This window comes from Panthera leo, chromosome C2, assembly GCF_018350215.1.
Source record: "Panthera leo isolate Ple1 chromosome C2, P.leo_Ple1_pat1.1, whole genome shotgun sequence".
Lineage (NCBI taxonomy): Eukaryota > Metazoa > Chordata > Mammalia > Carnivora > Felidae > Panthera > Panthera leo.
The window spans coordinates 26167906-26194689 of record NC_056687.1 but is presented as its reverse complement, the minus strand read 5'-3'; the positions used below and the strand labels follow the sequence as shown (position 1 = coordinate 26194689).

Below are 26784 nucleotides of genomic sequence, written 5' to 3'. Positions count from 1 at the left end.
AAAGGACAGGAAAGTAGAGAATGAGACCTGTTCTGTGCCAGTTTCTCAGGGCGGGTGGGAGAGAGAGGATGGCCTGGTACAAACTCACCCATGGCAATTCAGTGCCCACTTATGACATGTGTAAATATTGCCTTTTTGTGTTTTTTCAGAAACTATGTAAGATGGAATAGTGGCATATATTTCTTCATTTGGAGAAACTAAAAGAAACTTCATTTTGGGCTCCTCAAAGATTAGATAAAATCAAAGCTGGCAACAATGGTCTTCACTCTGACCAATGCCCTGTGCAAGAGAGAAGCTAGGTTGCCACCCTAATGATAATGTGCTGATTCTGTTTGTTTAACTAAAGGCTACACCAGTTTAGCAGACCATAATTACAGCTAAAATCCATGTCTCTGATACAGTTGAGAGAATGTCTGTGTCCCTGAACTGGACGCCAAGGAAAGGTTTCGCTCAAGGTTAAGCCAGGCAGTCTCCTGCTCCCTGAAAGTGATAGTTCTCTTTCAGTGTCACATTGGGTCCTTTATCTGAGCAGCGGGATTTCCTACAGCTTGGGTTTCAGATGGTTTACTTTGATTTCTTGGGGAGATAAAGAAGTTTGCCCATCTTTAAATGGTCTTTTTAGCAGCCACACCATTGTAAAACCTTTCCTTTGTGTGTGGGTGGGAAGAGATCTGCCTTCTTATTGTTGCACAACTTTACTCAGACTTCTCTCAGAGATTTTTTTTTCCTCCACAATTCCCTTCTTGTCTTTCATGCTTTGCAGAAAATACTGAAGTCTGTTGTTAAATGGTCCTTCCTTCATCTAGTCGGCCTTGAATTTGATGCTTAGTTCCTGGAGAGTTAGAAATGGAAATCGATCACTTCTCTAGGTTACTCACTGGTGGTTATCTCAAATGGATCAGGGAATGTCTTCACATTTTGCCAGAATCTTTTACACAGTTTCTGCTCTCTTCTCTGTCTGGTCCTTTATCTATTCACTCTTGTCTGCTTTTTAAATCATAAAGCAAATTGTAAACTATATTTGACTGAAATTTTGAGAAATAAGTCGAGGCGAGATAAGTAAGCTGAGAAAAGAGTTGTAAAGAAGAAGCATTTGAGGGATTGTTTCATTTTTCCCTCAAACCATCGGAGACCTTCCTTTAAATACAGCCCACAGTCTGTGGGCTCTCTAATGAATAGGGACCAAGAGGCAGCTTCACATTTCAGACATGCTATTACCATTTTTTTTTTTCATTCCCTCTCCTTAATTAGGGGCTTTAAAGGAAGGTTGCCCACAGTTTCTGACAAACATCATTAGCTTCATCAGAATGAAATGCCTGATCCTGAATCTCTTCCCTGTAGAACTGACTGTTTTGTTGAAGGGCTGCCCTGAGTCTATGACATTTTCTACATTTTTAGAATGCAGGAAGAAAACCTCAAATGAGGATTAATCTTAGAGTTATGAAATCCCTATTCCTGAAGACCTAATTTTCTAGAATTGATTTTAGTACACCTCAATAATAAGACAGAGGAACAGACTACATCAGTTTTCGCTGAGTCTCACAGTTTGTTTTAGACCCATAATACATTTTAGGGGTGCCTGGGTGGCTCATTCAGTTAAGCATTCGACTATTGGTTTCTGCTCAGGTCATGATCTCGCGATTCATGAGTTCAAGCCCTGCTTTGGAGCCCCAAGCACGGAACCTGCTTGGGATTCTCTCTCTGCCTCTGCCCTGCACAGGTTCTCTCTCTCTCAAAATAAATAAACTTTAAAAAAAAATACATTTTATCTGTACAAACACACCAAAATTTTCATAAAACAGTATTTATTGTTAGTATTTGCAAGTCCTCTACTTCCTATTTTATTTCATTTTTAAAATGCAAATTTCTACCCGCTGAATTGATTTCCCACACTAAAGAGTTGCAACCCACGGTTGGAAAAACACTCAACAGGATGCCCTTTTATTTTTTTCTAACCCTGTAATTCAATATAGAGTGATTTTGAATTGAGGACAAGCCTGATGAGTTTGAGGTATGGAATAAAGGAATCAGATCAGCTCTGGGTTTGTTGTGTTTTTAAATCTCTCTGTGTGTTCATTCTCTTCACCCTGAGAGGATTCCATTATCTTTGCTCAAAGAGCAGACACTGCTCTGGCTGTTTCCCCTGCTTCTCTTTGATCCCCGCAGCCCAGCTGGGCCCTTCCCCCAAGCCCTCCCTTCTAGACTGGCGGAGGCTGTTCAGAGCCTGGGGCTTTGCTGGGTGGGGAGCCTGCGAAGTGTTCGCTGTGCTCTTTGGCTGTTCCCACCTCCAACCTTCTCCATTCCCCTGCTGAGCTTTCATTCCGGATCTTCCAGGTTAATGGGATTATTGTTCTTCTCGTACTGTTTTGTTTTGTTTTTTCTTATTTCATATAGGTTTTATCAGTTTGCTCCTGGGACAATTTTTAGTTTGTTGCTGAGATGACAAAAATGGGTGGGGATTGCATTCTAGGAATAAATGTTTCCTAATCAACTAGGACTTAATCTGGGAAGAATTTATCCACTCTCAAATAAAGTACTTCTGTAGGTGATTTAAAAAATAAGATTTTTTTAACAAATAAAAAGGTAAAACAAAGTATCTTACACCACAACCCATATTTTTTAAAATGTATATATCATCAACATCATGTCAATTATGTGGCATTTGAAGTTGAAATTTTAATTTTGGTCAGGAAGATTAACTAATACACTGATTATATTATTTACTTTACCCATGACATTCTACAACATTTACTGAGCACCAGTTAGGTACAAAGCAAGGTATGTAAAATACATTTCCTGACTTCAAGTATCTAGACCTTCAGAACAAGATAAGAAATGCTGCAAATAACCATCTTATAGAATAATATCTTAATAAGTGACTTGAAAACATACAGTAGAAAGCCCAGAGTATTTCTCCCTTTTCAGAACTCATAAGAGTGAAAAAAGAGAGAAATCATTTCTTTCTGTTCTGTCTTTTCAAGATATGAGACTGCCAAATTTCTCTCTCACTCATCGAGTGCATGGATGGATGAATGAATGAAGAAATGAATGAACACTAACTGCCTACTTTGTGCCATGTGCTGTAAGAGTGATGGAAGGGCCTTCCTACTGATCTTTCTTTGGTTTCTTCATGTACTTCTCAAATGAAGTGGCTGCCCCAGAACTGGATGGATAAGGGAAACGAGCCCTGTGCTAGGGTGGGTAGAGACTGACAAATGCAAGAGGCATGTAAATAAAGCCATTAGGAGACAGATATGTCTTTCCTTCCCTCTGATTATCTAGAGCCATGTGATCCAATAGGAATACAAAAACGAGCCATATATGTAACGGTAAATTTTATAGTAGTCACATTCTATATCAAAAGAGATAACATTTAACAATATATTTTATTTAACCCAATAATCTAAAATATTATCATTACAACATAATCAATGTAAAAATATAAAGAAGATATTTTACTTTTTTCTTTCTTTTTAGACTATTGTCTTCAAACTCTGGCATGTAATTTCCACTTACACATCTCAGTTTTGACCAGCCATATTTCATGAGTTCATCAATCACAAGTCACTGGTGGCTACTATATTGGACAACAGGTCTAGGTAAAGAAGCAGAATGAAGGAGAAGCCTAAATACTTGATGAGTTTTTCCAACATTTTCTTGGGTAGAAAAGACTGGAAGTTATTTTTCTCTAAATGTGATTGGAGAAATAGGAGTTGCCAACTCAGGAGCCCTCGTTTCTCTTCTTCTAGCCTCTCAGTCCTAGAGAAATGACATAGAACTGGGATAGTCTCCTCTACTTCTCCAGTGCCTCAGGACCAGCATCTGTTGTGAAGACAACAAGGATGGCCCCTAGGGTCCCCATATTAGTATCACACCTTGCAGATGATAACTGCTTTCATGTACAATATCTCATTTGATCACTTTTTTAAAGTTTATTTATTTATTTATTTATTTATTTATTTATTTATTTATTTATTTTGGGAGATAGTGAGAGCCAGTGAGGAGGGGCAGAGAGAGTGAGAGTGAGAGAGAGAGAGAGAGAGAGAGAGAGAGAGAGAGAGAGAGAATCCCAAGCAGGCTTTGCACTGTCAGTGCAGAGCCCAAAATGGGCTCAAACTCAAACCACAAGATCATGACCTGGACCAAAGTCAGATGCTTAAACAACTGAGCCACCCAGGCGCCCCTCTCATTTAATCATTTTAATCATTGTACTACTGTGTAGTAGTCAGTGGAAGCATTACTATCCTCATTTTACAGATGAATGAACTGAAGTTCAAAGAGATTAAATGACTTGCTCAAAGTAGCACAGTTAGTATCCAAGTGTTTTGAAATTCAATCTATGTGTCCCACTAAATCAGAGCTGTCTGGGGAAAGAAAATTCACACACAAAAATATGGATTTTTTTTCCTTTTTTAGCAACACCCCAGGTCTCCCTCCTCACCCTCCTCCCCCCCCAAAAAAACAAAACTGGTGATCACTTTTCAAAAGTAATATACAAATAACTTCTTGGCCAATAGAGTTTTTAGATGAGTTTTTGATTTTTTATTTTTAAGTTGGATATTGCCCAGTTTAGTAATTTTAAACATCTGAAGGTTGCAAGCAAGTTAATATGTTACAAAGGCAAAGTTTCTGCATTGGCCCTGAAATGTGTTGCAATCATTTCTGTCTGGGAAAACAAACGAAAGTGGATCAGCAGCATGTTTGTCATATGAGATGCTGACAGAGTCCCAGCCCCTAGGATGTTGGCTTACCTACCAACAATACCTCCCTTTCAGGCAATGCCAGCTGTTTTATGAGAATATCGCAGTTCTCTGGAAGGGAACTGCAACAGTCAGCAGGATTGAACTTCACTACCGCCGTATAGGGAATTACGGTACTCTATCAACTTTTGATGCACCCTTCTTCTGACACTATGGGAAAATGACTGTGACAGACTTTAAAGACAGTTTACTCCTTGAGAATCGGAATTCTGTCTTATGAGAAAAGGTTCCTAGAATAAACGACATTCAGTATGTTTACCGTTCTCAATTTTAGAAACGTAGTGGGCATGAGAGCCATATTCACATTGATCTGCGTTAACTGTGCATGTTTTTTCTGCTCTATCCAACTGAATTCCTATTTTTATTCTTTTCATTCCACTCCGGAGTCGTTTTGCCTGCTAGTTAGGCCACCAATAATATCCATTCAAAATACATGAGTTTTTTCCCCTGCTTTCATGTTATACCGATTTTCCTCGTTCCCAGCTACTCCTTCTCTTAGTTAACCGCTGACAAATCTTAATGAAATATGTTTAGCTTGTCGTAGAGAACAAGAGTCATTATGAAAACTGGGAGGGTCTGGGAGCATCTTAAAAAATCGTTCGGATAGCTTTCAGAATGTGGACAAACTGGTAAAATCCAGCTGGGAGACAGGGCATCCGGCTCATCACATTCCAAAGAAATCCTCTGGAGTTTCCTAACAGCTGCCACAGAGATGCTGAGTAATGAATCCTGTGCCCTATTTACATGCCGTCTGCTGTGATGTCCTTAGCAGTAGGCAAATGCTAGAAACACAAAGGGAATACACTTGGCCCATTAACCACTCCCATTGTCTAGTTTATCACTCAGTTCTATCCCTTCCTTCCTCTTGAGGAAATGGGGGTACATAAATGATAAGTAATATAAAACTCGCAGAAAAGAATTAAGATATCCAGACACTTCTGTAGTAACCAGCATTTTTCTTATTGGAGGTAAAAATCCTCAATAAAGGGTTTTGTCATCCTCCATTCCTGCCTCTCCAATAAGCCCGTCTCTAGAAATCCTACTCTGAACCTAGTAAATGGGGATGTGGCAAATTATTTGATCTGCTGGGCCTACTCAAGTAGGTTATTAGTGGGTTATTAGCTCAAGTGGGTTTTTTAAAATAAATGCTTAGCCCAATAATTTACCAGCAAATTAGAGAAGTGGTGAGGTTCATTAGCAGTTTAGGGTTCATGTTACCAAAAACAGTCTCATACAAAGGAACACATTTATTTCTTTTAAGTTTATTTATTTTTGAGAGAGAGCATGTGTGCATGTGTGCAAGCAGGGGAGAGGCAAAGAGAGAGGGAGAGAGAATCCCAAGCAGGATCCCCACTATGGGGAGCCCATCATGGTGCTTGAACCCATGAACTGCAATGTCACGACCTGAGCCGAAATCAAGAATTGGATACCGACTGAGCCACCCAGGTGCCCCAACACACACACACACACACACACACACACACACACACACACACATATTTAATGTTTTTTATTTATTTTTGAGAGAGAGACAGAGAGCAAACAGGAGAGGGGTGAAGAGAAAGGGAGACACAGAATCCGAAGCAGGCTCCAGGCTCTGAGCTGTCAACAAAGAGCCTGATGCGGGCCTCGAACCCACAAACCATGAGATCATGACCTCAGCCGAAGTCGGATGCTTAAATGACTGAGCCATCCAGGCGCACTGCAGCACATATATTTTTTAAATGTTTATTTATTTATTTTGAGAGAGGGAGAGAGTGAGCAGGGGAGGAGCAGAGAGAGGGAGACAGAGACTCTCAAGCAGGCTCCATGCTATCAGCACAGACCCCGACTTGGAGCTCAAACCCATAAACCAAGGGACACATATTGGAGCAAACGTACCCTTATTCCAGTATCGTGTACACAACAAGTTTGCATACATAGGAGAACAGACATTTATTGCAAGTTACATCCCTTCATCTTGTGAATTCTACTATGCACTAAAAGTACCTCAAAGAACACAGATGCTGAACATATTGCACTGGTAAGAGTCTTTCCTCCTCTCTGTATCCTACATTTAAGATGCGAATGATTTCTCTTTCTAGGCTACCCCATAATTTCTTTGTGGGTTAAAAAATGTGTTAACATTTAAAGCATTAAATTAGATGGCTGGAGCACTGGCTTATCTGACCCAAGTGCTCGGCCTTTCAATCTCCGCATTCCCCACAGCATTTATTGTCTTTTCAACAGATACCTTAAAAGGTATCTAAAAAGTATCTAACTTGGGTTTAAATGCAAGAGTGCCTGCCAACACTGGTATGGTTTATAAAATACTCAGAAGAACAGCAAGAAAAATGGCCCGATTGTCCATGCAGTCTGTGTACTGGCTTGGTTTCAAGTATTCTGTCTGAAAGTGCACACACACATATTCCCAGGAGCTCTTTCTCATCTAGCACTTTTATTGTTTTAGTAGCTCTCTTCTTGGAATGTTAAACACATACACACACTGGCAGAGTTCTTGGTTTAGTAGATTGCCTAGGGTGACTGCATTGGAACAGACGCCAAACTAGTAATGTTCTTACCTATAAACACCAGAAGACACCAACACACCCTCCTGCCAGCTCTTTTCTGCCAAAAACTACAAGGAACGATGTTGCTCGCTGAGGGAGAGGGAAAGAAACTATTGATTTCATTTTAAATGAGTAGGGTTTGGGGTGCCTGGGTGGCTCAGTCAGTTAAGCATCCAACCCTTGATTTCAGCTCAGGACATGATCTTACAGTTCATGAGATGGAGCCCCACATTTGGTTCTGCGCTGAGAGTGCAAAACCTGCTTAGGATTCTCTCTCTCCCTCTCTCTGCCCTTCCCCACTTGTGCTTGCTCTCTTGCTTGGTCTCAAAAATAAATAAATAAACTTAAAAAAAAATTTTAATGAGTAGCATTTAAAGTTACAAACTAGATGGCACAAAAACAGACACATAGATCAATGGAATAGAATAGAAACCCCAGAACTAGACCCACAAACGTATGGCCAACTCATCTTTGACAAAGCAGGAAAGAACATCCAATGGAAAAAAGACAGTCTCTTTAACAAATGGTGCTGGGAGAACTGGACAGCAACATGCAGAAGGTTGAAACTAGACCACTTTCTCACACCATTCACAAAAATAAACTCAAAATGGATAAAGGACCTGAATGTGAGACAGGAAACCATCAAAACCCTAGAGGAGAAAGCAGGAAAAGACCTCTCTGACCTCAGCCGTAGCAATCTCTTACTCAACACATCCCCAAAGGCAAGGGAATTAAAAGCAAAAATGAATTACTGGGACCTTATGAAGATAAAAAGCTTCTGCACAGCAAAGGAAACAACCAACAAAACTAAAAGGCAACCAACGGAATGGGAAAAGATATTTGCAAATGACATATCGGACAAAGGGCTAGTGTCCAAATCCATAAAGAGCTCACCAAACTCCACACCCGAAAAACAAATAACCCAGTGAAGAAATGGGCAGAAAACATGAATAGGCACTTCTCTAAAGAAGACATCCGGATGGCCAACAGGCACATGAAAAGATGCTCAATGTAGCTCCTTATCAGGGAAATACAAATCAAAACCACACTCAGATACCACCTCACGCCAGTCAGAGTGGCCAAAATGAACAAATCAGGAGACTATAGATGCTGGAGAGGATGTGGAAAAACGGGACCCCTCTTGCACTGTTGGTGGGAATGCAAATTGGTGCAGCCACTCTGGAAAACAGTGTGGAGGTTCCTCAGAAAATTAAAAATAGACCTACCCTATGACCCAGCAATAGCACTGCTAGGAATTTACCCAAGGGATACAGGAGTGCTGATGCATAGGGGCACTTGCACCCCAATGTTTATAGCAGCACTCTCAACAATAGCCAAATTATGGAAAGAGCCTAAATGTCCATCAACTGATGAATGGATAAAGAAATTGTGGTTTATATACACAATGGAGTACTACATGGCAATGAGAAAGAACGAAATATGGCCCTTTGTAGCAACATGGATGGAACTGGAGAGTGTGATGCTAAGTGAAATAAGCCATACAGAGAAAGACAGATACCATATGTTTTCACTCTTATGTGGATCCTGAGAAACTTAATAGAAACCCATGGGGGAGGGGAAGGAAAAAAAAAAAAAGAGGTTAGAGTGGGAGAGAGCCAAAGCATAAGAGACTCTTAAAAACTGAGAACAAACTGAGGGTTGAAGGGGGGTAGGAGGGAGGGGAGGGTGGGGGATGGGTATTGAGGAGGGCACCTTTTGGGATGAGCACTGGGTGTTGTATGGAAACCAGTTTGACAATAAATTTAATATATTAAAAATAATAATAATAATAATAAAAGTAAATGTATAAAATAAAAAAAAAGAAATTTTAAATGAAAAGAAAAAAATCACATTAAAAAAATAAATAAATCCAAAAAAACAAAAAAAATAAAAATAAAAATAAAAACTGAGAACAAACTGAGGGTTGATGGGGGGTGGGAGGGAAGGGAGGGTGGGGGATGGGTATTGAGGAGGACACCTTTTGGGATGAGCACTGGGTGTTGTATGGAAACCAATTTGACAATAAATTTCATATATTGAAAAAAAATAAAGTTACAAACTAGAATGAAGAAAGTACAGAAAACAAATATTTTTCAGGGAATAGTAAAATAGTAAAAGATCCAATGGGACCATGAATCTTTCTTTATCATTCTCATACAAGTTAATCATGCTTATCTGATATAAAAATAGGAAACTTACAGAAGCATAGAAATCATTAAGAAATCTCATAATTCCACCTCCTAAACTTGTAAACATTTTGACTATGTTCGTATGTTTATAGACACATACATACATATGGATTCTGATACAGACATATAAAGAAATCTTTCTTAGCCAAATGATATCATAAATTATATTTAGTCATACTAACTACTTTTATTACTTAACAAAAGGTCATGACTATCTTACCAGGTCAGTAAATAAATATCTACTACATCACTGCTAATGGGTGCATGGTATTTTTTCATGTGGTTATACCAAAGTTATTTAACAAATACTCTATGGCTGATTTTGAATTTTTCTGACTTTTATAATTATAAATAATTCTACAGTCAACATCTTTCTACATATATTTTTGTGTATATGTCTGATTAAACCTTAGAGTAAATTCTCAGAATTGTGATTGGAAGGTCAAAATAATGTTAGTTTATCTATCTATCTACCTATCTATCTTAGTTTTTAAATAAGTACAATTCTAAGTTACCATGTAGAAGAGTGCCAATATCCATCATTAGATGATATCTCTTTTTCTTACAAGTTTGCCATAGTTTGGAAATAATTTTCAGATTAAAAAAATACATATATAGGTGTTTTCAATCTGACAGGTAATAATTTGTCTTTCTGTTACTCTCAATGAGATTTACTCATACATTCTTTATGCTTATTAACCACTTGTATCTTTTATTATTTGAATTGCCTCTACACTTTTTTGACTTATCTCTTCCTAACTGAATTGGAAGACCACTCTTAATATATAGGTTATAAGAAACTTACCTAAAATGTTGCAAATATTTTCCCAAGGGAACCCAGATTTCAGCTGTCCCCTAATTTGGGGGAGGGGGCTCGGAGGAAGACACAGTGTCTGAATAGCTGTCTTTGTGTTTGTTCCAGCCCCAAAATACCAGGATACATGAGGTCAGCGTGTCTCTGATAATCTTAAAAAAATCTTATTATGCAATGACCTTACTGAACATAACTATAGAGTTTTCATAGGGAAGATCAAAAACAGGTTTTGCAAAACACACCTTACAGAAAAATCCCTAGTGGACATGTCTGTTCTCATTCATTCTCAGCTCTATTTGGGGCTGAAACAGGTAGGGAGTGGCTTGCAAACAACCCAGTTCATCTCAACTTGCTTCCTCAAATTTGTCCTGATGCTCAGCCAGAAAAAGGGTCCTCCAGTTACCAAAAATTGCCCTCCTTAGAAGTCAGTTGAGCTGTCATTTTATTTTGAAAATGCCCTTTGGGGATATCATGCCCAACTCCAGCAGTTTATCAGAGTATTTCTTCCGATCTTTTCCTGCCAGATCTCTCAGGAGTATTAACGTTTCTTTAACAAGTTTCTGCATATTTTTGTCAATTTCATTTCTAAGTATCTTATCTTCTTTTTTCGTTGCTACTATAATTGGTAACTTGCCTCCACCACATGATCTATTCAACTATTCTTTATATATAGGAAAATGATTGATTTGGATCCATTTTTGTGCATGAAATCAACCACCTTACTAATCTCATGGTTTCTAATAATAGTCTCTTACTTCTCTGTTTTTCTTAATATATTATCATCTGCCAATAATGATCACTGAGTCACCTTCTTTCAAATATCCATACCTCTTATTACTTTCTCATGTCTAATTACATTAATCAGTACTTCTAAACTGAGAGTACTAGTAGTGATGATAGAGTTCTTTATCTTTCGTGACAAAAACTTATAAAGCTTCCAATAAAAATGATGATGGCTTTAATATGTTGTGTATATGCACACATATAAAATTGTAATGTCAAAGAAGTTTGTATCTTTTCCTATGGCTTGGGTTTCTTATTGGTATATTGGTTTTCTTTTGCTTTTTTTTTTTAGAATGATGAATTTGTCAGAATTTTTTTAACTTTTTTCATAGTTTATTTATTTTTGATAGAGCAAGACAGAGCACAAGTGGGGGAGGGGCAGAGAGAGAAGGAGACACAGAATCCGAAGCAGGCTCCAGGCTCCGAGCTGTCAGCACAGAGCCTGACGTGGGGCTTGGACTCACAAATTGCGAGATCATGACCTGAGCCAAAGTTGGATGCTCAACCGACTGAGCCACCCAGGTGCTCCAATTTGTCAGAATTTTTAAGATACCAGTACAGGATTTGTCAAAGGCCATTTAGATACCTGTCCATTAATCCACACTAAATATGAATTATCATTAAAGATGCTTAGACATGTTCATGGACTGTTAGTTCTCTTACTAATTCATAAGTCATTTCTAATACCAGTGCCATACAAGTATATTTATTGAGCATTCTGACACATTATAATAGCTAGTGATACGAGTCTCTTTATTTCTCTCAGGTTTTCTTGGCTAAAGTGGTTCAATATTCTAATCATTACTTCTATTGCTATCAAGTAGGTAATAAAAAATGACAAAATTGAAAATAATACAAAATAATTTGGGGTACTTTGATTTAAAAATTAAAAATAAGCCAAGTACCACAAATTCTAGGGGGAAACAGAAATCAATATGAGCTTAATAAGTGATGGACAGTTTTATAGAAGATTTATTTTTTCCAGTTAAATAAGAGGATAGGAGAAGGGGGAAAAATTAATTTACAGAGTGATGAAGAAGGGCAACACCCTGATTAAGGGTTATTCAGTTTAGGCTAAAATATATTTGTGTAGGAAATCCTTGTTCTACTACAAGAAGGATATCCGTGAAGAAAAACAATGTATTATTTTGCCAAATAGTTACTAGAACAAGAACTAAGGAATTATAATAAGATAAGGAAATAAAGTCTAATATAACAATGATATTGGGTCAAGGAAGAATGAATAAGAATTTAAAAAATCTTACAAAGTCATGGCTCCTGGGTGGCTCAGTTAAGTGTCCAACTCTTGTTTTGGGCTCAAGTCATGATCTCACAGTTCATGGGTTCCAGCCCTGGGTCAGCCTCTGCACTGACAGCAGTGAGCCTGCTTGGGATTCTCTATCTTTCTGTCCTTTCCCCACCCCCTACCCCCACCCCACTCACATACGTGTGCGCGCGCTCTCTCTCTCTCTCTCAAAAAGAAATAAACATTTTAAAATTAAAAATAATCTTACAAAGTGAATAAAAGTTTTACCAAACTAGAAATTTCCTATATAAATAAGGTCTTTACAATATGTTCCCCCATAATCGTTCCATCCTTCTCATCCCAAGCTGTCTATAGTACACTGAACTCCTTGTACTTCTCAGAAGATATCACATCTTCTCTGTTACCCCAACCTCCAACATCCACCCTTTTTTCCTCTAGATACTTGTACTCCCAGTTCAGACATTGGATTCAAAGAAATTCTTTTCTGTACCTCAATCTAGGACAAGCAGCCTTCTCTTGGCTCCCATTGCATCTCATGCACACCTCTCTGAATCCCTGATTTTCTTGACTGTTTCCCGCAGTAGAGACACAATGGAAGGCATCTTAATTGTTCATTTAGCATTTAGGATATAGAGAATATATATATATATATATATATATATATATATATATATATATACACATACACACACACAGAGGATATATATTAAGTTATGGAAATAAAAATTATCCCTTTTTTAAAAATCTTAAGAGATTGGGGACACAAACTCTTCTCTCTACTGTTCTTATTTTTCACAACCCAGTGGAGTTAAAATGTCACATAATGACTGCATAATTCCTACCCGTAACTATTAATTAATTAAATCAAGGAAGTTCTCTTCCTGTACTATCTGTAAACATCAGGTAGGAGGAGTCCAAGTCAGTAAGAATAAGAATAAGGGAATGATAAAGTTGGAAAGGCCCATGAAAATCATTCATCCAGTGGTTTCTAACTCTGGTTGAGCTTTTAATAAAATGGCAATGCCCTGGTCTTACCTCAAGGGGATCTGACTTAGCTTGTCTAGTATGGCCAAGCATTAGTATTTTTAAAGTTCCCCAGATGCTTCTAACATGCACCCAGAATTGAGAACAACTGATATAATCTCACTCCTTCATTTTGCTGATGAGGTGTACATGACAGGTGAAGTCACTTGGTTGAGTAGGTAGGAAACACAATGAAAATAACCAGGATGCCGCAACACACAATCTAGTTCTTTTTCCATCAAACCATACTTAGTTAATTATTTCTGTAAAGGTGAGAAAATAAATCCTGTAAAGTTTAATGACACTACATGATGCATTACAGAAAGAGTGATTAGGAAATCTACAGATTGGAAAAACCTGCTTACTTAAAATGAGCACTAAGGGTGAGATTAGCTGGACTGAAAGTATATCAACCACAAGCTGTGTGTGGTGGCACTTCAAAATAAATGTAATGAGAAGCAACATGAAAAAAAAAAAAGAGATTCTAACTGCCAGACAAAGGTAGGATCTGTGCAGGAAATAACTTGGCTGAATAAACAGAACTAGCAAAGACTAGATTATACAAACATGATTTATTTCTAATTCAGACAAAGTTGAGCTATCCAGCAACTCTATCTACTTAACAATTCCCCATCTGTATAAATCTTATGCTGGTAACAAGCATGTATTTATAGCTTTCTGCAAGCCCTATCCCTGACAAAGAGAAAGAGAAGAGGGCTCTAAGGTTCACAGAAGCTGAGAATGGAAATTACATTGGTGCAAGAAGTCAAACCTTTCTCGGATTTATCTTCCCAATTTAGAATATGTAAAAAGTTAAATTGAGAATGACAATGAGGAAGGTCAATGGAGGAAACTAATATTTACTGGCAGAGGAGCAAGGGACAGAGAAAGCACGTGCTGTTCTTTTGTTTCCCTACCACAGCTCCAATCTCTACCCTCTGCCCAAGTCAACTCTATTTCCGGCCAATGGCTCATGTCATTATGGAGACTGGCAAATCCAAAATTACCAGGGCGGGCCAGCAGGCTACAGACTCAGAGAGGAACCAATGTTGCAGTTCAAATCTGAAAGTCATCTGCTATAGAATTCCTCTTGGTCAGAGGAGGTCAGTCTTTTGTTCTAGTCTGGCCCTTCAATTGATCAGATTAGGCTCACCCACATTGTGGAGAGCAATCTGCTTTACTCAAAATCCACCAATTTAAATGTCAATTCATTCAAAAAGACTCTCATAGAAACATCCAGAATAATATTTGACCACACATCTAGTCACCATGGCCCAACCAAACTGACACATAACATTAATCGTCAACAGATTCCTGTCAACTGGAAATAATCTCATAAGTGGTGACATATAGGTAGAGGCAGTCCAACTACCTAAGAGAAAAAACTACAGAGGTGAACCATGAGCTAGCTGACTGGGAGGTTGGACTGGATAACCTGTATATTCATTTGGGGGTCTGAGTCTGGACTGTGGATATACCTCCTAGGAAGAGTGATGCATGCCTTTCTCTTTCCCCTGCATCATGGCTATAGTCTAGCATATTCTTGCAGTTTATGTGCCTACTATTTAGAATTTCTTTTTTTAAGTAGGCTCCATGCTCAGCAAAGAGCCCAATGCAAGCCTTGAACTCAAGACCCTGAGATCAAGACCTGAGCTGAGATCAAGAGTTGGACGCTTGACTGACTGAGCCACCCAGGCACCCTAGAATTATTCTATCTTCTTGGGGCTGTCAGGTGGCTAACTTAATATTATTAATATTATTAATATTATTAATATTATTAATATTAATATTAACATTATTGCTGTGTCTGCCTTGAACAGCTAATAATGGATGTGAAAGCCCTTTATATAATTATTAATGCCAAGGAAATGTGCAGCAATATATTGTTCTGGTCTCCTGTGGACTAGATAAACCCAGATAACCAAGCTTATTATAATTATGTCTAAAATTAAAGTAAATAAATACCTGGTGAGTGCCTGAGTGTGTATGTATGGTGTGTGTGTGTGTGTGTGTGTGTGTGTTTAATGGTTGAAAAGTACTGACTTAATGCATGAATCTTGTAACATCTATTTACATGCACTGAAACTCAGTGGTTTATTCCATTTTCCCATCTGGGTTCTAGATATGTGAGATGGTTTAGTGGAGAGTTTTGCATTGGTACAGTATTGTCCTAAGTTACCTATCATTTCTGCTTAAATCATCTGTGGAACAAGGCACCAAATATACAAATAAATTCCATGATAAGCATACAAATAATTCTCCAGTCTCAATAAGTACTTCTCTACTTATAAATTGAAGAATTAATATAGTCTCTCTGCTTTGCTGATTAGTATGAGGCTCCTTTACTTTAAAATTAGGATTGTGTTCATGAAGTAAGGTTAGAAGTTCAGGGAAAGGAAGAAATGCTCTATTTAAAAATGTACGACTATTGGGGTACCTGGGTGGCTCAGTTGGTTAGGCGTCCAACTTCGGCTCAGGTCGTGATCTCACAGTTCATGAGTTTGAGCCCCGCGTTGGGCTCTGTGCTCACAGCTCAGAGCCTGGAGCCTGCTTCAGATTCTGTGTCTCCCTCTCTCTCTGCCCCATCCCCACTCATGCTCTGTCTCTGTCTTAAAAATAAATAAAACATTAAAAAAATTTTTTAAATGTATGACTATTTATTTTTAGCTACCACTTTTTAGCATGTAGGTATTCAAATATAAAGTGCTTAGGAGGTAGGTGTATTCCATAAACTGTCATCTTTCTCTCACTTCAAGAGGCCCATCATTAACCTTGCCATTAATTCTGTATCTTTCCGATCTTCCTAAATCAACACCTACTCTAAATTACTACTCAAATTAAACCCTAATTTTACATCTACATTCTCTCTGTTTTAGTCTGAAAAGCCTGTAAGCTTTTCTGTCTAGTCCCCATTTCTGCCTCACTCCAGAATCTGGCTTGAAGCCTGGACTTTCTCAAATCCAATTGCTAGCGAGCAAATCCTCTATCAAACAGCTCTCTCACATGTCTGTGTATTAAAAATAGCTAATATGACTCACCAACACTTCTTACTCAGACCAAAGGGCAGCTCTTACACCCCAGGGATGGGAAAGCAGAGGAGGGCAATGTGTGAATAAAAGCACCAATATTCAGAAACAATTTTCCAAATTTCATATTGATGTTGAATTTGGTTCTGGTATTTCTATCAAGAAACGTATCTGCAAGTGATTTTATGTAGAATTATTCTTTTTTGCTGATTTTCCTGGAAAGTTACATTTTCTTAAATGTCTGGTATGGCTAGTATGGTATTGTCATGTTTATTCACAGATCACCCTGTTTACACTAATATTAGAATAATGGCCCTGGTTTCAAAAATGGCTTTTGTCAAACTCTCTTTGGCCTTAGAAGTCTGAGATAATCTTGTAATTATTCATTCCTTCATGCAAGAATCATTGAATAACTTCTCTAGTTTTTAATGTTTATTTATTTTTGAGAGAGAGAGAGAGAGAGAGAGGGAGGGAGAGAGGGAGCAGGGGAGGGGCAGACAGAGAGGGGGACAGAGGATCCAAAGTAGGCTCTGCACTGCAGCAGAGAGCCCAATGGGGGGCTCGAACCCAAGAACCATGAGATCATGACATGAGCCAAAGCCAGATGCCTAACCAACTGAGCCACCCAGGAACCCTTCACTGAGTAACTTCTGTGATGTGCAGGACTGCCATGATTCTCACTCCAGGCAGCACTATTCTCATATTCTCTGGAGTTGAGTCCTAGGGGGGCATTCCTTGAAGTTGTATACTTCCTGACAGGGATAAAAAGGCATATGTGACATAGTCACCTAGACTAGGCCCTCCAGGAGTGATTACTAAACCTCATTAAAAACAAGTAGACTATGCATTCACTGTGTTATTCATTCATACAGTCTGGTTAGTCATTAATGAAACCAAGTTTAGGTTTTTCTTGGTCTCTTGTGATTTTCCCAATATCTAGACACTCTATCCCGGACATGAAAGTACATTTCGTAATCAATGTAAGCACAAAACAGGCAGAGATTCAAAAGTAACTACAAAAAAAAAAAAGTAACTATGAACTAGGCAGTAAAAATGCACTTTCATATGAAGTTTCTGTCTTGTAAAGTGTTGATAATTCTTATCAACCAATGGGATAAAGTCCAGCCCTTCACCGAATGCAGCTGATAACATGACCTTCATAAATGACAAAAAGTCAAGTTTGAGTCCATCCCTTCTACTCTTTTTTTTTTTTAAATCAGTCTATAACAACAAAAAAATTGCCTCTCTTTAATACAGACAAGCCAGGAAGTTCATACAATCTAGTTATGAGAGGTTTTATTTGTTACCATTTATTAAAAAAAAATTCTTTCACTAAGAAAACTTTTTTTCCTAATAGTAACTGACCTCTGTCATGATTCTTTTCCACCTCTGTCAAACATTTCTAAGACTTAACTACTTAGGTTACTTAGATCAAAAACACCTTGTGATTCAGGTAGAAATAATTCTTCAAGCAGAGGAATTTATATGACCTACCTTTTACCATCCATTAAGCAGCTTTTTATGTTGGGCCTACTTGTAATGTGTATTAATGTCAGCTTGTAAGAGAAAATGACATTCAGCATTTTCACTGGTTTATAATAAGAAATCGCTATTTCAAATAACCTTCACTCATACTGATAAAAACTGGAATCAATACTGAGTGCTGGAAGAGGGTGGATACAAAGATGACTAAGACATTATCTCTTCTCTCTAAATGCATGGTCTGGAGCGTGAGACCCACATCTATTCAAAAGGCAAGCTAACAGGGGCTGTAAGTGTGCATTAAACAGAGAGCGTTGAGAATATGGGAAGATTAACTCCAAACGGGGGATTTGAAAATGTGTATAGCCACCACGTGGGGATGTCAGAGGAAGGAGAAAACAAGGGGATTAAGAAATGAAGAGAAATTTAACAGAAAGTTTTGGAGAAATTTAAGAATGGAAGTCTGGTTGAGGAATTCAGACTTAACTGTGTAAATCCTGGAAGTTGGAAGTAACATGCTCAGATTTGTGTTCCCTTAGTACAGGTTAATGCATTCTCCCTGTTCCATACAGGGTACAATCAAAATTGTATTACTTAAGGTCTATAAAAATCTCTGCCAACCTATTCTGTGTTGCTGTCCTCTTGCCCATTCCATTCCTGTCTGAGGACTTCACTTCCACCAAACAGACGTTCACTCTCACCACCCAGCATGTCAGGATTCCTACCACCTTTGTTGTTCCCCTCAAATTCTACCATAAATCTGGGATCCTTCCTCATTCTTCCCCAGATACCCAATTTATACACTCAGCATTTATTTGTATGCATTTACACTAATTACTTTTTTTTTTTTTTTTAGCTGAGGGCTTAGCATATATTAAGCCCTGTGTGAGATACAAAGTTATACCCGATCAGGTCACTAATAATCAAGGAGTTGATAACTTGTCTAAATCCTATCTATCCTCTGAGAGAACTTCTCCAGACCAGCCTGGCTCCTGAAATGCTATGGTATGTTCAGAGATGTCAGTACCAATTACGTAAAAGATCTAAATTATTTCCAAAGTGATCTCCTTTTTCTTGAAATATTATTTGAAATATTTATTATTGTTTATTTTTCATCAGTTAAATGATTTTGAGTTCCTTCAGAATAGGAATCCCATTTCACCTTTCTCTATAGCACTAATTAAAATGTTTTCTATATTATAGATGCTATAGTGCTCAACAAATAATTGGCAATCAAAGAGAAGTTAATTATATACATTATATATTATATTATAAATATTACTAGTGAATAACTATATAATATAAATACAGAAAATAGTATCAATATTAGCATAATAGGCAGGTATTATGATATAGTGATTATATCTGCATTTTTAGTTTCATGAACCAATAATTTCTTCATGCATATATGTGCATATGTATATATGGCCAAAATTTTATTTTCCTAATTAAGATTCCTTCAAAAATCTATTGTTACATAAATTGTACCACCATAAAGTTCTGTGAAAAATCTCTTACTCTGTCATCAGATTTTCCTAAAGCTGAAAAAAAATCAATTTTTCATAAAAGCAGAAACATTATTTCAGAATAAATAAGATTTTAAATTGAATAAACATAAAAAATCACTATAGTATCTTAATTATATTTGTCTTGCCATTGTTTTTTATTTTATTTTATTTTTTTATTTTGACATTGAAATCATTTAAGTAAACTACAGAAATGTGGAAAAGAGGAAGTAAAAGCTAGAACAAAAATGTCATAGTATCACTGGTTGAGTGATTCTTTTTTAAAAATATTATTTATTTATTTATTTAAGTTTATTTATTTTTTGAGAGAGAGAGAGACAGAATGAGTGAGTAGGGGGGCAGGGAAGAGAGAGACAGAGAGAGAGAATTCCAAGCAGGCTGCACACTGTCAAAACGAAGCCCGATGCAGGGCTCAGACACACGAACCTTGAGATCATGACCTGAGCTAAAAGCAAGAGTCCAACGCTTAACCAACTGAGCTGCTGAGAGACTAAGAGAAAAATTACCAGGTGTACTCACAACTGCAAAGAAAAGACCTCCCCCCCCCGCCGTTCCCAGAACCAGCCAGTTGTGGTCTGACCTAAAGGCGGGAACCAATCAAGTTCTGCTGAGTGGTTGAAATAAAGGCGGGAACCAATCAAGTTCTGCTGAGTGTTCAAATTTAAATGTCAACCAATAACAGCTCTGTAACCACAAAAAATCCCTAACTTGTTTGTGTCTGTCTATAAAAGAAGCTGTAAGATCCTCGCTCAGGGCCTCTTAGCGTCCCTGGCAACGAGTGCGCGGAGGACCGGGTTCGAACCTGCAATAAACGACCCTTGCCGCTTGGCTTTGACTCTGGACTCTGGTGGTTTGTTTTCAGGGGGTCTTTCAAATCGGGGTATATCACTGCCCCTATTTATTTTTTGGGAGAGTACAAGCGGGGAGGGGCAGAGAGAGGGGGACAGAAGATCTGAAGCAGGCTTTGTGCTGACAGGCTAACAGCAGTGAGCCTGACAGGGGGCTCAAACTCACAAACCATGAGATTGTGACCTGAGCCAAAGTGTTGGTTGTTCAACCAACTGAGCCACCCAGGTGTCCCCAAGTGATTATTTCAATTAATCCTTGTAAAAATCCTGTAGAGTAGGTCTCCATAAGCTCCAGTCAGACTCAGAGAACTTAAATAACTTGCCCAAGCAAGGTCCTTAAAATACAATATTCAAACCCCGGTGTCTGACATCAAAGTCACATCTCTGCTGTGTCTCCTGGTACAACACCCAGAAAAGGAGTACAGACTTTGAGGAAGAAGTGGTGGGGTGCCTGGGTGGCTCAGTAGGTTGAGCATCTAACTTCAGCTCAGGTCATGATCTCATGGTAGGTCCATGAGTTTGAGCCCCGCATTGGGCTGTGTGACAGCTCAGAGCCTGGAGCCTGCTTCAGATTCTGTGTCTCCCTCTCTCTTTCTGCCCCTCCCCCAGTCATGATCTGTCTGTCTGTCTGTCTCTCTCTCTGTCTCTCAAAAATGAATAAATGTTAAAAAAAAAATTAAAAAAAAAAAAGTGGTGGCATTTTAAATTGAGCCTGCAGCGGGGGCTCCTGGGTGGCTCAGTCAGTTAAATGTCTGACTTCAGCTCAGGTCATGATCTCACAGCTTGTGAGTTGGAGCCCCACATCAGGCTCTGCACTGACAGCTCAGAGCCTAGAGCTGCTTTCGATACTGTGTCTCCCTCTCTCTCTGCCCCTCCCCCATTTGCACTCTTTCTCTCTCAAAAATAAGTAATAAAGCATTAAGAAAAATAATCATAAATTGAGCCTCCAGGGAGTGCTGGGTTTTGCAGGGCAGAGACAGGGTGAAATATTCCTGTGTCAGGGAGAAGCTGTGCTAAGGCATGTGGTAGGGAGTCTGGTGGATGCTGTGGTGAGCATCCCCTCTCCGGACTGGAGGCATTTTCATTCCCCTAACAGCTGTCAGGTTGGTGGGTGATGGCTGTCTGCGATTTGCTATCAGAACCACCTCTCCCAGGGGCAGCCCACACAGATAACCACTCAATGCTGGATGAAGGACTAACCCCCTTGCCTCATGGCGGGACAACTCTGAAGGGACGTACAGCTCCAGAACTCTGTTACAACTGCATCTCCCCTAGGGGAGCCTGGGTGGCTTAGCTAGTTAAGCTTCAGACTCTTGACTTAGGCTCAGGTCTAAATCTCATTGATCTCATGCCTCCTAGGGTTCTGTGCTGACAGCCTGGAGCCTGCTTGGGATTCTCTCTGCCTCTATCTCTCTCTAAAATAAATAAATAAATAAATAAATAAATAAATAAATAAATAAACATTAAAAACAAAAACAAAAAAACAACTGCATCTCCTCTATCTTCTGCCCAATCCTAATTCCTTTGCTCCTTGATAAACTTTCTACATGCAAGTTTCCATCTCACAGTCTATTTCCCAGGCAAGTGGCCTATGACATTAGGAAATATAACCATAAACAAACAAACACAGTATGGTATATAACAGTGATAAGAGGGAGATAAAATTCTGTTTGGAGAAAACCTTGAATTCCATGCTAAGGAATTAGGACTTTATCCTGTGGAACAGTGGCTGCAAGAATGCTTAGGGGTACAGGAAGAAATGTTTATTATTATTCATATTTTTACAAATGTCTACTCTTCTCTGTTTTATAAATATAGATAATATATTAGTAACGTAGTGCAAACACATGCACAGAGACACTGGTAAGTGTTCTTTTTTTTTTTTTTTTTTTAATTTACCACTTTAGCTGGGTTTTTTTTTTTTAAGTGTTTATTTATTTTTGAGAGACAGAGAGCACAAGAGAAGGGGAGGTACAGAGAGGGGTGGGGGACAGAGGGTCCCAGGCGGGCTCTGTACTGACAGCAGAGAGCCCGATGTGGGGCTCCAGCCCATGAACCATGAGATCACGACCTAAGCCCAAGTCAGACGCTCAGCCGACTGAGTCATCCAGGCACCCCTCTATTCTCATTTTTTAAATAGATGTGCGCAATCAAAAATTGAGAGCACACAGGTCATGATCTCGCGATTTGTGAGTTCAAGCCTCATGTTGGGCTCTGTGCTGACAGCTCGGAGCCTGGAGCCTGCTTGGGATTCAGTGTCTCCCTCTCTCTCTGCCCCTCTTCCACTTGTGCCCTCTCTCTCTCCCTCAAAAATAAATAAATATTAAAAATAAATTTTTTAATTGACAGCACAGCTACTGACATTGGGAATGTCAATGAAGTTTTGTTTTTGTTTTTGGATTTTTTTTTTTCATGAATAAAGATATGTTCGGGATAATTAGAATAGTGATTCTCAACCTTCAACCCAGGAGAATCGCTTGAAAATTACTAAACAGTATTGACAACCAGGCACCACCCCAAACCAATGACATCATTCTCTGGGGTGCAAACAAACATCAATATTTTTCTTTGCCCTTGATGATTCTAAAAGAGGACTTCAACTACCTTCATTTTGACCTCAAACTTTCTAATCGATTATGTTCTTCTTTCCAGTTTATCTCACAACTCAGGCAAAAGGCAGTGGGCAAAGTATCCCCCGAGGGGAACTGAAACTATCCCCTCAAGTAACAAAGACCATACTGAGCTAGCAAGACCCCATGTGATTGATAACTATCTACCTGATCTTTACCACCCACCTGCACGTACACCCCCACCATTGCCAAACATTTTCCTTTTATCAACCTGGAAGTATTATCTGCACTTTGGAGACAAGCTTTGAGACGCTAATCCACTGTCTTCCAGGTGTTGGCCTCACTGAAATAAATCCCTTTCTTGCCTCACCATCACTTATTTCTCTGACTTTGGATTTTGTTAGAGGCAAGTGACGAACCTGGTCTGTTTGGGACGCAGAGAGCCAGGTTCTCTTGCACTTCTGCATCCCAGCTACAATTCCAATGTTCTGGGGTTAAGAACCACCAAATTAGAGTTACAATCAAATTTTGTTTTTTGTTTTTTTTTTAAATAAGAATGTCTTTAGAAATATATATATATATATATATATATATATATATATATATATACACATATATATATATATATATTTATTTATTTATTTATTTTAACGTTGGGGCAAAGTCAGTTGAGCCTCTGACTTTGGCTTAGGTCATGATCTCACAGTTTGTGAGTTCAAGTCCCACATTGGGCTTGCTGCTGTCTGCCTGTCAGTGCAGAGTCTGCTTCAGATCCTCTGTCCCCTCTTCCCTGCCCCTCCCCCACTTGGGCTGTCTCAAAAATAAACATTAAAAAAAATTTTTTTCCATGACCTGAGCCGAAGTCGAACGCTCAACCGATTGGGTCACCCTGTTGCCCCTAGAGTTAGAATCAACTTTGGTCTGAGTTGGTCAACAAAACATTATAATTCTTAATTCAAACTATTAAAGATCCTACAAAGTAAACTATCTAGTTACGAGATTTGAGAGATGCTTTCACCTTAAATATAAGGTCTGTGGGGCGCCTGGGTAGCTCAATCAGTTAAACGTCTGACTTGGGCTCAGGTCATGATCTCATGGTTTGTGACTTTGAGCCCTGTGTTGGGCTCTGTGCTACCAGCTCAGAGCCTGGAGCCTGCTTCGGATTCTGTGTCTCCCTCTCTCTCTGCCCCTCCCCTGCTCACGCTTTGTCTCTGTCTCTCTTTCTCTCTCAAAAATAAATAAATATAAAAAAAGGCTTTTTTAAATATAAGGTCTGTATTGGAAATAAACATGGTTATTCTCTCCACATTTTATGTTTACTTCCTTATAAAGCCTGGCAGTCATGTGAGCAGAAAGAAATGAGTAACACACCCATTAAGAGACCTTTCACATAAACCACTTTCTTATCTGCTAGAATTCTAGTGAGCTCTCAGCCTCTCAGCATGTTTTTCACAATAATAAAATACACACAATGACCCTCTTACTCCTCTTTACCAGTTGATTATTTAATACTGATTAGCTTTGAAATGCAAATAGCCCTATCAAATAGCAAGCGACTAGCCCTCACCTAGGCTAAAGCTGTATTAGAGTGAAAGCCAAAACCATTTTACACAAAGACAATATAGTCCAGCTAAAGGCTCCTCAAAGATCTCCAATTTTTTCAGGATTATATTCAGGATATGAAATTCTTTGTACTGACTAACAGATTATCTTCTCTTCTAAATGCATTAACCCTTTGCTGACCATTAGCTGAACTGTCAAAGCAAATATAATGCTTTCAGCATTTATTTTACATCAAAAATGACCGATACCAGTAGGAGAGAGAATTTGTATAGAAGAATCTTATCTAGGCTATTATATTAGGACCACTATTTTTCTTAAACAGAGAGTAACAACTTTAAAGCTGCAATATACCTTTGAGACTACCTAATTCACCCTCTTCGGTTTACAGATAAGCGCCCAGGTCTAGCGTGCCTTTACTAGGTCAGTATTTAGGCTGGAGGAAACAGGGTTGGGTTGCTGAATGGTAAATTCCTGGTGGGGTGGAAACTGAGCTGGCTTTGGCAGGCGGGTGTTAAACCAGCTGGAGTCCCTGGCCTGAAATTCAAGGCTCCAGAGGAAGAATGAGAGGTTGAGCAGGGCCTAAAACAGGATATCAAGACTAGGGCTGATTTCTCAAAGCAGCAGGAAGGGATGAGGCTTCGGTCAGGTCCCCAGGCTGTACACCATAAGCATGGTGTGCCCCCCCTGCCACCCCCCCACCCCCCCACCCAGGTGCTCAGGTCAAACTGGGCATTCCTCTGTGGTGTTGATGCCAAGAAGCCAGATTAACATCTCAGTGCGATAGTTTAGAAATGATACAGGACCCCCTCCTGCCCCCCCCCCTGTTCCCCACGCCCCCGCCCCCGTAGAAATGCAATGCCTGCCCCAAGCTATGAAGTGCCATCCTGTTCTTCCTCTTTAAAAATATCTACTAGTGGGGCACCTGCATGGCTCAGTCGGTTGAGTGTTCAACTTTGGCTCAGGTTATGATCTCATGGTTGGTGAGTCCAAGCCCCCCACACGGCTCGCTGCTGTCAGCACAGAGCCTGCTTCACAGACCCTGCTTCGGATCCTCTGTCCCTCTCTCTCTGCCCCTCCCCTGCTCTCTCTCCAAAATAAATAGACATTAAAAAGTATATATCTACTATTACAGATATCTGCTTGGTGGTTGCCCAAGGGGCTCAGGGGAAGGGAGAATGAGAAGTTATTGCTTAATGGGTTCAGAGTATCAGTTGGGAAGATGAATAAGTTGTAGAAATGGATGGTACCAATGGTTGCATGACACTGTGACTGTACTAGTTGTCGCCGAACTACACACTTAAACATGGTAAGTTTGGGGGCTCCTGGGTGGCTTAGTCGGTTGAGCATCCGACTTCGGTTCAGGTCATGATCTTACTGTTCCTGGGTTTGAGCCCACATTGAGCTCTCTGCTGTCAACATGGAGCCTGCTTCTGATCCTCTGCTCCTCCCCTGTTCATGTTCTCTTTCCCCTCTCTCTCTCACAAATAAATTTTAAAAAACAGTAAAAAAACCGGTAAATTTTATGTTATGTATATTTTAACAGGAAAAAACCCTCTGCCATTAGTTCTTCATTCACTAATATCTGCTTTTGAGTAAATTCCTCATTCTTGTTTACTTTTATTTAAGTAAAAAAAAAATTCAAGAATTCTGTTTGAAGAAATCATTTCCAGACTGAAAATCACTTGTTATAGACAGTGAAATCTCTGAGAAAATCTATTTTTTTAATGTTATGTCAGAAGCAGTTGGTAAATGAAGAACATAAAGAATTTTAAGTTTCAGAGAGCTGAAGTTTTCTCACAACCCCAGATCAAAACATTAGTTCCTAACATTACTTCTTCCACCCCCTCCCAAAAAGATCTTTAATAACAGGGAAGTGTCTCCTTGCAAATATCTAAAACATGCCAAATAAAGGAGAGGGGAGGCTTTTTGGATTTGTTGCTGGCTGTCATTTAATTGTCATTTTATGGCCAAGGAAATTGAGGATTAGAGAGGTTAAGTATTTTGCCCGAGGTCACACAGTTTGGAAGAACTGGGTCTAGACTAGAATCTAAAGCAATCAAACTCCCAATCCTCATTGTTAACAATTTGCTTTTCATATGCAAATGTATTTCTTGCTTCAAACTATGTAATAATTATAAATAATGCAATAGGGATGGGGGTAAGACGATGGCATTGAGTAATACCCCAAACAACTAAAGTAAATTGCTTCTAAATAGTGCAAGAGTCATAAAGCACTCCATCTGGAACGTTCCTCTAAAAGCAGGTCATCAGGACATCTGGAGGCTCAGTCTGTTAGACATCTGCCTTTGGCTCAGGTCATGATCTCACAGTTCTCAGGGTTTGAGCCGGGCATCGAACTCTCTGCTGTCAGCTAGAGGCTGTTT

General features: G+C 39.1%; 1 long non-coding RNA gene across 2 annotated transcripts in view; it reads right to left on the bottom strand.

Annotated features, from left to right (window-relative positions):
• The window catches only part of LOC122230340, a 125927-nt gene that overhangs the window by 68121 nt on the left and 31022 nt on the right, over nucleotides 1-26784 (bottom strand). The window lies entirely within an intron of this gene.